The sequence below is a fragment of the Pectinophora gossypiella genome, chromosome 24 (assembly GCF_024362695.1).
Source record: "Pectinophora gossypiella chromosome 24, ilPecGoss1.1, whole genome shotgun sequence".
NCBI classification, from domain to species: Eukaryota; Metazoa; Arthropoda; class Insecta; order Lepidoptera; family Gelechiidae; genus Pectinophora; species Pectinophora gossypiella.
The window spans coordinates 9,531,569-9,543,781 of record NC_065427.1 but is presented as its reverse complement, the minus strand read 5'-3'; the positions used below and the strand labels follow the sequence as shown (position 1 = coordinate 9,543,781).

Genomic DNA, 12,213 nt, shown 5'->3' with positions numbered 1-12,213 from the left:
GCCTTCTTTTAAGTATTTAAATCATTGTTTACTAACACAATTTAAAGAAAATGGTTGAGCGTTGGGCTCACGATCCGGCGGTCCCGGGTTCGAATTCCGGTGGGGACATATCTCAAAATTCACTTCGTGATTCGTGAAAAGCTGTGGGTCCCGGTTACTACTTACTGATGTAAGTAAGTAGTCATTACATTAACCATGTCAGGGGCCTTTGGCGACTCAATAGTAACCCTGCCACCAGGGTTGATGAGGTTGGACCTCACAACCCACACGATAAAAGAAGAAGGAAAATTGTACCTGTTAACTTAATGTACATTGAAATAAAGATTTTATTATTTTTAAACCTTAAGGGCGTTATGATTTTTATTTTTTTCATATCGAGGGTCTATTTCACTGTCTATCTGCCTTCAATGGATGCATTTTTCAAAGTGTCACTCAGACTCTTGTTAAGAATCCCATGTTTTATAAATACAAGACACAATATCCTTCCTTTATGCGAAGCCGCATTCGGGTAACAAAATACATCGTGTGGTATTGGTAAATAGACAGATTCCTTGAAAAGAAAGTCCACTGAACTTTTTTCTTCATTCATTTAGAAAGACAAGCAATAGTTCTGAGGATGTAATGCCACATATGTCTGGCAAACAGGTAGATCTGATACCAATCGCCGGGTCAAGGTTCTCTAACTGTGCCGAGCAATGATATTCATATGATACTATCGCAACTAGATCCGCAACTAGTGGCGCCTGTTTGTTTTGCGCTTGCGTGTTCGGTTCTATCTGGGCTTCAATCTTCACCATATGCGCTGTGTTGAACTCTTAAACCGTCATGTTTTCTTCAACGTGATGGACCAAATTATACCGGTGACTTAGTGTTTCTGTTAACCTCTTAAGTGTTGAATTTCATCGTCCTAGTTTCAACGGTTTGGGATGTTATTCAGTTAAGCTCGCATTAATTAGTTGGTTCTCTCGTGTTCTGTTCTGATTACTCAGGGAAAGCCGCTATCAGGTGTCGCTAATGTTGAATATTCTTATGACAGTTTCTCATACTATTTGATGAACAAACGTTATTGTTTTGGTTATATTTATTAAAGTATTACCCTTAGCGCAGCGTTTAACTGCAAAATCAAGATTGTATTTTTATTTAGAACTGTCTTTTTCCAACTGCTTTTCTTTTCGTAACTCATCCTTCAGATGAAATACTCCTTTACCAATTTATCACGAATTTTATGGAGAACTGTCAAAATTTAGGAACACTCAACAGTGCTGCCAATTACATTTGAGTTTCTGGTTTTTATTCTCATTAGGCATTGAATTTATGTGAGTATGTGTGTATCTTTCCTTCTTGTCTAAAATAAGGTGTGTCATTTATCTTAGCCCTGAAAGTTCTTTGCCTCTCTAGTATGCAAACTTGCTGTTACGTTTCATGTTATGGTAATCATGCGTGAACTGTCGTTATAATCCCCAGATTGATAAGCTCTGACAGTACTGTTAATCACTTGTGTTCAATCAAAGCCTTATTTGAACTGGGGTACTGCTTAGTCACTGTCATAGTTGCAGGTAAATTGATTTTGTTGACGGCAATTTATGTTGTGGGCAGTGCTGGCGGTTTGTTATCATTTAGGATTAGTGTTCATGCATTTTAATTAGGTTTTATTTTCCAAAATTTAGTTGTCTGTGGTGCAGCTGTGGAGCGACTGGCTCGGGTTTGAATCCTGATAGGAACGTATCAAAAAATCACTTTGATAAGGACATTGCTGATCACCCCATTGTCCGAAAGCAAGATACTTCAGTGCTTCGGAGGGCATGCCCGGATCGGCTGCTATTTACTTAAGTATGAAGTTGTCATAAGAGCCATTTTAGGGGCCTTTGACGGCTCAGTAATAACCCTGACACCAGGGTTGATGAGGTTGGTATTCCACCTAACAACCCACACGATAAGAAGATTCTATTCTATACTTAATTGAACAGTGATTAAGAACACAGTCAAGAGTAAAGCCAAGGTATTTGGGATAGTGGCAGTGGGAAATAGCTATACCCTCCCAAGATATTTTTAGGGTTCTGCTGACTTGTTTGTTTCATTCAAGAAGAAGAAGAAGAACACAGTGGTGCTTGCAAGAAGTTCAGAAGTATATTCGGAAGAAGAACCGTCATGTTCTCAATATCATTAATATACAGTCCAGAAGAAGTTCCGAAGCTCTTCGAAATGTTTACCTCACAACCTACACGAGAGAAGAACATAAACATTATAGCGATCCATTTTATCTCTGCTTATTTGAAAGGCGACGTCGCTAACAATCGTTTAGGATCAGCCTTGACTGCCAAATTACAAGTCCCGGCTTTGATTCCTATCGTATCAATTTAGGAAACTTTTCTAAATTGTTTCGGGTCTGTGTTCTACCAACATCTGAAATAATGTCTGTGCCTAGCAGTGCGAAGTACGCTGTTAATGTTATGCTTATGTAGGTATGTGCATAACAATTATTGTAATCTTGGAATTTTGTATATTTGTAACTATTTCCAACGTGTACTTTTTGCTACACTTTTTTATATATACTGGGGGGTTAAAAAGACACATCGAAGCAATTCATCTAAAAAAGCAATAGTGCAATTTGACATTTGCGCGTATTAAAGTAAGTGCGCAAAGCAAACAAATGTCAAATAGCAATATTGCTTCGATGTGGCCATTTAAAACCCCCTGGTGCTTCATTCTTCTCGCGCATTTGTGATGTCCATCATAATGTAAGTAAGTAGGTACTTCTACGTACCTACGTGACTGTAGGTAGGTGGAAGTACCTACCCCATAGGATGTTGTTCCGCGACGAAATGTATGAAAAAAAAACGCTAAAATAGCCGTTTCTTGATTTAGAAACTTGGTTTTTTTTACAGCTTCAAGAGACCGTAATCATAAGTATCGGATGTTAATTTCAACTTGATACCTCGAGAAAAAGAGTTTTGACAGACGGACGGACGGATAGACGGATGTCAAAGGGATCCTATAAGGGTTCCGTTTTTCCTTTAAGGCCGGGTTTCCACTGATGCGGATTTAGGCGGAGAAGAGCGGAGATGTGCGAATTTGACCAATCACAGCGTTCGAGAGAGCAAAAAACAAAGACGCTCTGTCACTCTCTTCCTCAGGGTAATTGGTCGATTCCTACACATCTCCACTCATCTCCACACAGCTCCGCGTCAATGGAAACGCTGCCTAAAGGTAACCCTAAAAAGCAACTTTACTTTCTTCTTCTTCATTATTACCTTCAAGTACCATTTAATATATTCATGCGATCCTATTACATGGGTAACAATACAATACAATTGAATGCAATATATTGTATACATATGAGAATATATAAAAATAATATATATCACATTTTATGGGTGTCAATTTCTATTGGCTTGCAGTGACCAATACTATCTCATAATAGATTACGAGATACGCCACGTGCATAAAGTGACACAATAGTATCATGAACTTATATCAGACCTGGTACAGTCATGAGCAATATATTGTACCCACTTCAGGATTCTGTCGCACTAACATATTTGACATTTAGTGAGACTTACAGTTCAATTTGTCAAAAAAGTTAATGTGACATGGTACCAAAGTGTATACATATTAATGCTCGTGACCGTACCAAATAATAAAGATGCAAAACCTTTATTAATTTAGCTTAAGTTCCCACTAACACAGTTGCCTCGACCATTATAGACGGCGATACGGCTCACCTATCACGTTGGTCTAACAGAAAGCTCGGTGAGGTGTAGATACTCAGTTCATCTTGCAATGAATGTACTTTTGACTACCCCAATTGGGATATAGTCGTGAGCTTATGTCATGTATGTTATACCAGCGTAATAACCAGCCTTATTGCTAAATGGCAATCTCGTCCAGGAAACTTATATGTTCCAGGAGGCTGATGTGATGAGTGGTGGATTTAAATTACGTGAAAGAATGAGTTACTTTCCAGGCTACGTTCCCCAAAAGTAACATAGATGGCACTGTTGGGATTTAACGAGGTAATTACCTATTTTCTCATTACTCGGGTACATAATTTATACAATGTAATGACAGAAGCATATATAAAAGTAATTGTTGCTTGATATTTGGATCACACTGTGTATAGAATTATGTTGCTACCAATATTGCTTCTCTTTATTTTGATCAGAATAATAAAAGGTGGAAGATGTAATTGGGGCTGGGTGTAATAAAAAGAGTCATCATTTATACCCAAAAACAAAGATAAAAGATGCGTATATAATTAGAAGGTGTTGACGACGGCCTTCGTGGTCGTCTTTAGTTTTTTTTTTATATTGAACAAAACTGACAGACATTTTAAAAGCAATGGAACACACTGAAAATGACAAGTACCTATATAAAAAAAAACTTAAGACGACCAAGGAGGCCGTCGATAACAGAAGGTTAAACGAAGGAAAATCTTTACAGCGCCATCTATTTTGTTTTTGAGGAACATAGCCTGGAAAGTCCCTTATTGATTCGTTATATGAAAGTTTTGGAAAATGGAGAAAGAACACATTAGCCCCGATTCCCGCAGACACCGCCTAATTTTATTTTAAGTTATATCCGTCATTTTCATATCCGTCGAAAACGAAAAGGGACGGATGATTCACAGCTCTTAATTTTAGGAAGAATGAGTAAATGAATGAATAACCCGGGCGAATCAAAAGGTACGTCGCTGGTATGCAATCCGTTTGACGTGCTGTCTACTTAGCTGTGTCGGGTTATTGACGGTTGTAAAATTTTTAGACGGTTGGTTTAGATTTGTGCTTAAAATTGACGTGTGTTCCATAAATTTTATGCTTGTCGATTACCCGTCCCTTTCCTTTTCGGCGGATAAGAAAATGACAGATATAACTTAAAATAAAATTAGATGGTATTTACAGGAATTAGCACCAGTAAGTATCTAAATATATAGGTATTTTTTAATCAAATCAAATCATTGCGTCGTTAGGTTAGGTAAGTATATGAAATTGGACGTTTACTACAAGAAATTCCTGAGATAAGTAATGTAAACAAACAACCTATACCTACGTACAGTCGTGAAGTTACTCATAATCAATGATGTGCGCTTCAAAAGGCGCAAAACTTATGTTAAATCATCATCATCAATATCTCCCTAGCAGTATCCCGTTTTTCACAGGGTCCGCTTACCTAACCTGAAAGGACAGGTCCGGTTTTTACAGAACCGACTGCCTGTCTGACCTTCCAACCCGCGAAGGGAAAACCATCCCAATACGGGTTAGGTCACGTACCTCCGAAAAAGACTCTTCTAAGACAAGACTTACCACCTTACAAATAAAAAATAAACCAGGGATGAACTTGGATTTACGTATTTACCAGCCAAGCAAAGTTCCGTCGAATTTTATGATAATTGGATTCAATTTGCTTGGCTGTCAAATACTTAAAAGCCACGTTCATCCCTGGTTTATTTTTTATTTGTAAGGTGGTAAGCCTTGTCTTGTTTTCTTCTTTAGTCTTCTTCGGAGGTATGTGATCTAACCTGTATTGGGCTGGTATTCCCTTTTTAAGGTGGTTGACTCTAAATAATCTTTGTTTGGTGGAATACTTTAACGTTTAATGGAATACCATTGTATTTAAGTCTATAAATTATGTAATACAAACTGGATTAAAAAAAAAGAAAAGAAAGGAAAACATGTCCTACTGTTTGACTAGGGCCCTGTGCTGCGAGGTTTTCTGGCCACGTCTTTCCCTCAGCGTTACAGATTCCGATGTGGTAGTAGTTTTACAGCTAGTTACATAATATGTAATTTAATTTTTTTGACGTTCAAAAAGCGCTAACTTTGTAACCCAATTTTGAAAAATAAATATTTTTGAATTTTGAATAAGGATCTCAAAGATAAGTTTTCAGTTAGAAGGTCCGACAATACACTTAAGATGTCAAAACACAAAAGTAAACAAAGATTATCTGGCTTTGACTGAAGAAATGAGCAGCAGTTTCTTGAAGAATTATTGAAAAAATCACTTAACAACCACCAATAGTAGAATGGTAAACACCGCCATGTTTTTGTAACTGCATGAAGTTGTTGTTTGTAACACAAACAAACACACACTAACAACTCACGAGTATTATTATCATGTCTAATTTAGCTCGTTTAGACACTTAAACAGCGACCGACAGCGAAAAAGGAGAATTCTATTTAATAGCTCGAAGTTTTTAACCTTAAAAGTATTAGAAATAAGTGTGTAATTGATAAACGCCTTAAATGGAATTTAATAAAACGACAATTCATTGATATAACGCGCTTAATCGTGACAATTGTTACACAGAATGTGTTTAATAATCATACAATATTACTTATAACGAAGCAAACCTTAGGGGATTTAAGTATGTAGAGTTGTACGATGAGGGCAATCCAATAAAACACAACACAAGCACGTGGACGCGCGAGGAGAGCGCGACGCGACCGTTCGTTGCGGCAGTCGGATTGACACTGACGCGCGGCAGTGGACCAGCCGGCGTCTGCGCATACAATACAGGTAAAATTCTAATGGAAATTGCAACTGATGCTACAGGTACGGAGTTTTTCCTCCTAATTATGCATAACTACGATTGATCTGGTGTTCGTTGATGCCTATTTGACATATAGGTTAGACAGAGCGTCTCTCATACACGTATTTTATCTTTTAAAGATAACCTAAATTGATTTTTCGAAAACATTTATCTTACGTGTTAAATACTTATTTTAGGTAATAAGATAACATCACACTTATATCCCTAAAGGGATAGACAGAGCTATATTTAAGTCTCGTAATATATGGGGCGAGCCTATTGCCATTAATCGGGCACAAATCCTGGAAACCAGAACCAATAATTAATGCAATTAAGTATACAATTAATTAAAATTTGATTGATAACTACTTATCAGTAATTTAATAAGAAAATTGGTGAATGGAAGAACTTGATTTCTGGGCCTAATGATAATGATGATTTGGTATTAGGTAAAGATAATAAAAATTCCTTTCAACTAAAAGCAGTAATTGTTCTAAATGCTTTAGGAAAACCCATTCATAAATATTTACACCTACGTAACAGATCAGAGTAATAAATATGTAGACTGCTCAACAAAACATTTAAGATGGTGACAATAATAACATAACATCAGTTCACTTGGTGTAGTCAAAGGCACATCCATCGCAAGATGAACTAAGTACCCACACCTCAGCGAGCTATCTGTTAGGCCAACGTGGTAGGTGGTGAGTCGTATCGCCGTCTATAATGGTCGAGGCAACTGTGTAAGTGAAAATTGCACTTGAGATAAAGTCAAGCAAGTGCAAGTGAGATAGGGTCAATTTGATGTAAATTGATAATCTATGAGACGATAATGACTTAGATGATGATTCTGATTGTCATCATGAATATGTCTTTGTTCAAGGGAATGACTAACACGCCCGTAGTCTCTAACGGGCTGGGTAGAACCACCAGTAAACAGAAAATCAGCACTTTCAGCTCGGATGGAATTACAATCACACATAAATTAACATCACGCCTGAACCCATGAAGGGGTAGGCAGATGTGTAACAATTCATCCACTGCTCGGCAGCTATTTTTCGATTCTGCTCCGCACCACCCAAATCCCCTGGTAGTTGCGGCTTCCGAATACATCCCGCTTAGGGACGGTACTGAAAAGTATCGGCGTCCGAAGGACGTAATATACGATCCCGACGACCCGATTACCCTAGCCATAGAGGCAGCCAATCAGCTCGCGACACCAAACACTTCAGGACCCCGATACCGACCCCGCCGGCGTGGTCGACGATTTCCCTCATTCAGCGCTTATCGCTATCGACCCACTAGGGTCGATTAATTCTTTCAAATATTTTTCCTCTCAGACGACGCCCTGAGCCGAGGTTCGCGCCCAACTGGGCACCCTCAGGCCTGTTGTCTTAAACGTTGTACCGGGTGAGAGCCTTCAGCGCTCCCCATTTGTCGGGCAAATAGTTAATGCCATCTGCGGCAAATCTACAATAAGTCACGTCAAAAAAAAAAAAAAGCTCGGCAGCTATATTTAAGTTCCATGTAATAGGGGGCGAAAGTATTGCCAATAACTGGGCACAAATCATGGAAACCACGTGATGTCAATTATCTATGTTTCAAACATGAGTTTAGACTTTGCCGGGATTCTAATAATAATTACATAAAACAACTGAACCTACCCTGAAGTTTTGACAGGTCCGGTTTTTTATAGAAGCGACTGTGTCTGACCTTCCAACCCGCGAAGGGAAAACCAGCCCAATACAGGTTAGGTCACATACCTCCGAAAATGCATTTCTCAGGAATGTGAGTTTCCTCACCGCTGAGCACGTGATAATCATTTATGATCCAAACATGAATCCGAAAACAAATTCGACAATCATTGGTTTAGGCCTGTGCTGGATTCGAACCTGCGACCTCAAAGTGAGAGGCAAGCGTTCTACCAACTGGGCTACCACGGCTCAGACTACAGGACCAGAGTGACAACAAGAAACACAATAATTATTTAATTAGCATGATGAATTATACAAATAACATACAATATATTTACGACCATCAAGAATTAGATAGTGAAGATTACACTATATGAAACAATGCTAGAAAATGTCAAGATATCATACAACGGAATGGATATACTGTATTTGTTTATCCTAGTTTGAGTCTTACGTAAAGTACACAAGAGTATAGATAACTGAGAGAATCCAATTACGATACATACTTAAAGCACATAATAACGGGTTCTTACCGCGTTTAAATGGGGATATGAGACTCCCGATATTTCGACACTGTTGCAAGTGCATTGATCACGGGATGACTGATAAACGTGAGGACACAGTGAGTGCGGTTTGTCGTAGTGAGTTTGGTGCGAGTTCAGATGGTTCCGAACATTCCGACATCAAAAACATAAACAAGCGGCAAAGAAAGAGGGTAGACAGATATGTCTGCCCGTAGAAAATTATGGATCTACCTACTCCACTCCAATCTCATCAGTCATCCCGTGATCATGGCACTTGCAACAGTGTCGAAATATCGGGAGTCTCATATCCCTGCTTTAAAGGCGGTAAGAACCCGTTATTATGTGTTTTAATTATGATAATAACCGCGTAAACTTAAAACGATACATACTGTCACTATATACATCAACCTGTGTTTTCAAAGTACAAAAACAGCATTGGGGAAGACCAAGAAGAGAATATGGAACAGATAAGGAGAAGATGAACCTCGTGAATTATAAGGAAGTGAAAGAACGAAAATGCTACACCGACAAGAGCGTGGCTGTTAAATTAGTGATGAAGGCAAAACAGCCGCATAAGACCCGTGGTAGCCCAGTTGGTAGAACGCTTGCCTCTCATCTTGAGTTTGCAGGTCGCAATGATTGTCGAATTTGTTTTCGAATTCATGTTTGGATCCTAAATGAATATCACGTGCTCAGCGGTGAAGGAAAACATCGTATGGAAATCAACATGAGAAATTCATTTTCGGAGGTGTGACCCTGACCTGTATTGGGCTGGTTTCAGTTTTTTTTATGTAATTATTATTACGTATGTCGTTTCCATAGCTCGGGCCTATGGAGTCCCGGACTTTTGGAAGGCGTTCGTGGGGCCGAAGCCAACACGTAGAGGCCCCTTAAGACAATTTAATCTAAATGGGGTGTGATACCAACCGGCGATTATCCCTGCACCCAAATCCCGGCAGAGTCTAAACTCATGTTTGGATCATGATATATAGATCATTGATATCACGTGGTTTCCAGGATGTGTGCCCGGTTATTGGCAATACTCTCGCCCCCTATTACATGGGACTTAAACATAGCTGGCGAGGCTGGTGGGTGTACTATTACACATCTGCCTACCCCTTCATGGGTCCAGGCGTGATGTTAATTTATATGTGATTGTAATTCCATCCAAACTGAAAGTGCTGATCTTTCTGTTTAAAGTGACTACAAGTTTTCTTCTGATTACTGGTGGTTCTACCCACCCCGTTAGAGACTACGGGCGTGGTAGTCATTCCCTTGAACAACGACATGTTCATGATGACAATCAGAATCATCATCTAAGTCATTATCGTCTCATAGATTATCAATTTACATCAAATTGACCCTAAAACTGGTAATTTTAAATAGAGTTGGGAAACCGCTCGATAGAATTGGCTTTCTATATGACACCGTGTCAAATTTTGAATCAGTCTTCTTATATCGTGTGGGTTTTTCAGGTCAAGTACCAACCTCATCAACTCTGGCGTCAGGGCTATTATTGAGGATCCATGATTCCGAAGGCACGTTAAGCCGTTGGACCCGTCACTATTTACTGATGTACGTAAGCAGTCGTTACATGAGTCACGTCAGGGGCCTTTGGCAGCTCAATAGTTACCTTGACACCAGGGTTGATGAGGTTGGTCATCCACCTCATAACCCAAACGATAGAAAAAGATAGCGATAAGCGCTGAATGAGGGAAATAAATGGTCGATACTGATATAACATAATGTGCCAGTTTGATTGAGTATCAACATATAATGCATAATGCTACTTATAGAACGGTAAATCTCCGCCCTGCGCCAATTCGTATCAGATTTACCTCACCCCCTCCAGTCTAACTTTAGTCTAAAATAACTCAATAACCCAATTTCGCTCAGACTAACTTAAATAAACGAATCCAACGTCTAAGCCAAAACTGACGTATTTTCACGTGATACAAAATGTGAAAGTGATACATTTTGTTTGACATGATATGCTTTTAAACAGTGTCACTCTTGCAAAGTAAACTTCATAGTTGATAACAGAGCAAACTGTAAGTACTTCGGAAGACGATTAAATTCTTTGCAGTTGAATCATCAAGCGTTTCAGTAAATGTAAACCTTGTCTGGTATGTTATATAAGTTATTTCGTGTTTTTGTTGAAATCCGTGATATCCTTGTAAAAATCCGGACCTGTCAAATCTGTGCGTTAGATAATTAGACCCTTTGACAGCGGAATAACGCTAGGGAGTTGATGACAATAGTCTCAAACGCATAACGTATCGTATTCAAATTCAAATTCAAAAATATCTTTATTCAGTAAGTAACATAGTTACACTTTGCATCGTCATTTTTACATAACGAACGTCTCATCCGCCTAAAACTACTGCAGCTTCTCACAACCTGTATAGCCGGGGAAAAGAAGCGCGCTCTAAAAGTCAAAGTCAAAGAGATAGAGAGAGAGGAAAGAGAGAGACAGGGTAAACTCGAGCCCTAAACTACAAGATTCGACTGTTATTGAATTCATGTTTCATAGATAATTGATATCACGTTTCCAGGATTTGTGCCCGGTTAATAGCAATAAATAAATATAAATATAATAGAGCTCGGTGGCGCAGCGGTAAACGCGCTCGGTTTGCGATTGTTGAAGTAAAGCAACTTTCGCAGAGGCCGGTCATAGGATGGGTGACCACAAAAAAAAAAGTTTTCATCTCGAGCTCCTCCGTGCTTCGGAAGGCACGCTAAGCCGTTGGTCCCGGCTGCATTAGCAGTCGTTAAAAACCACCAATCCGCACTGGGCCCGCGTGGTGGTTTAAGGCCCTATCTCCCTATCCATCCATAGGGAAGGCCCGTGCCCCAGCAGTGGGGACGTTAATGGGCTGGTGATGATGAATAGCAATAGGCTCGCCTCCTATTACATGGGACTTGAACATAGCTGGCCAGGAGTGGGTGTGTATAGTAAACACCTTAATGATTTTAATGACATACATAACAATTTCCCAGTCTTAGTCACTAAGTTTATCATCTTTTATATTAAAACTAGCTTTTGCCCGCGACTTTGTCCGCGTGGCGTGTATCTTATCACGCGGTTTACATTTTTTCATACAAATGTTTTTTCCTGCTAACTCCCGTTCCCGCGGGAATTTTGCAATATCCTGTTGCAACTAAGCTTTAAGTTTACTAAGGTACCTGCATGGCATATTTCAAGCGTCTAACTTAAGCGGTTTAGATTTTTCATACAAAAGGATTTTCCCGCTAATTCCCGTTCCCGTGGGAATTTCGGGAATTCCTTTCTTAGTGCACCTCTACGGTACCTAAGCTACGTCCCTTCCAAATTTCAAGTGCCTACGTTTAGCCGTTTAGGCTGTGCGTTGATATGTCAGTCAGTCAGTTTCTCCTTTTATATATTTAGAGATAAAGAAAATAAGTTTTAAAAGTCGAAGAAAAATATACTTACAGAAAAATTTAATAA

General features: G+C 39.2%; 1 protein-coding gene across 3 annotated transcripts in view; it reads right to left on the bottom strand.

Annotated features, from left to right (window-relative positions):
• Nucleotides 1-12,213, bottom strand: part of LOC126377730 (transcription factor EB) — a 146,019-nt gene that overhangs the window by 88,899 nt on the left and 44,907 nt on the right. The window contains exon 1 of one of the 3 annotated variants that reach the window (XM_050025533.1): nt 6,348-6,486. The exons of the other annotated variants lie outside the window; for them this stretch is intronic. The gene's annotated coding sequence lies outside the window, so the exon portion shown is untranslated. Of the gene's footprint in view, nt 1-6,347; nt 6,487-12,213 lie in introns of those variants that run through there. 3 annotated transcript variants of the gene reach the window in all.